This window comes from Gavialis gangeticus, unplaced genomic scaffold (genome assembly GCF_001723915.1).
Source record: "Gavialis gangeticus isolate Ggan-Ray unplaced genomic scaffold, GavGan_comp1, whole genome shotgun sequence".
NCBI lineage: Eukaryota > Metazoa > Chordata > Crocodylia > Gavialidae > Gavialis > Gavialis gangeticus.
Genome location: NW_017729027.1, coordinates 37,868,644 through 37,869,587, shown reverse-complemented (window position 1 = coordinate 37,869,587; position 944 = coordinate 37,868,644).

Sequence of the window (944 nt, the reverse complement as noted above, 5' to 3'; positions counted from 1 at the left end):
CTTATCTCAGAACATGTAACTGAAATAAGCAGTATCAGGTCTTCTGGTCTCTGTCTGTTTTTCTAGTCAAGGAGGCCAGAAGCCCAACTAAATTTATTACCACATTCCCTCGTTTTGTTTGTTTGTTTTCTATCAAGTTAGATATTTATAGCCATTAGCCTTTCAACTTCTAGTTTTTCTTTCTCTTTATGCTATTTCAACATACAAATTTATATACTTCATTTCTGGTTGATGGGCTATTTCGCATTAGCTTGGTAGCACAACTTAAACAACATTGTATTATCATAAACACGAAGCATACTCCAATAAAAACAACAAACAATATCAACAAACTATGGCAGTAGAGCCTAAGGAATTGAAAATAGAGCTAAACCAAGAATTCAAATTCCAACTATCTGACTCATGCAATTTAGCTGCTTTTCGAATATGTTTACTTAAATCCTGGATTTCTTCTTAATTATTGGGAATATAAGTACAACATTCTTTACCTATTAAAGCACAGACTCCTCCTTTGCTGGCTAGTATATAATCTAACACAAGTCGGTTTTGCAATGTCATTTACCTTATTTCTTTCATTTCTGTATTTATTTTATCAAAACTATCAGCAGTAGCATTAGCAATCTTTTCCAGAAATGCTGCAACTTTCTTTATCTCGGACGTAGCTAAGCCTGTGCCATAGCTGGGGAACATTATACCCCAAAACCTTTGATTTTCTGTAATTTTGTAATCATTGTGAATTCTTCCTTTAGGTAAGTGAGATCTAATAGTAAAGGCAGGATACGCTGTGGAGACACAGCACGTTCCTCTCCAACCGGAGGGAAGATTTTTATAGGCCTTATCTCCACACACAAAATAGTGACCAACTAATGCAGTATATCCACCTGTACTACAGCGTGGGGATTGTGAATAATAACCTGAAAATTGACCTGCAGGGGAGTAGTTAC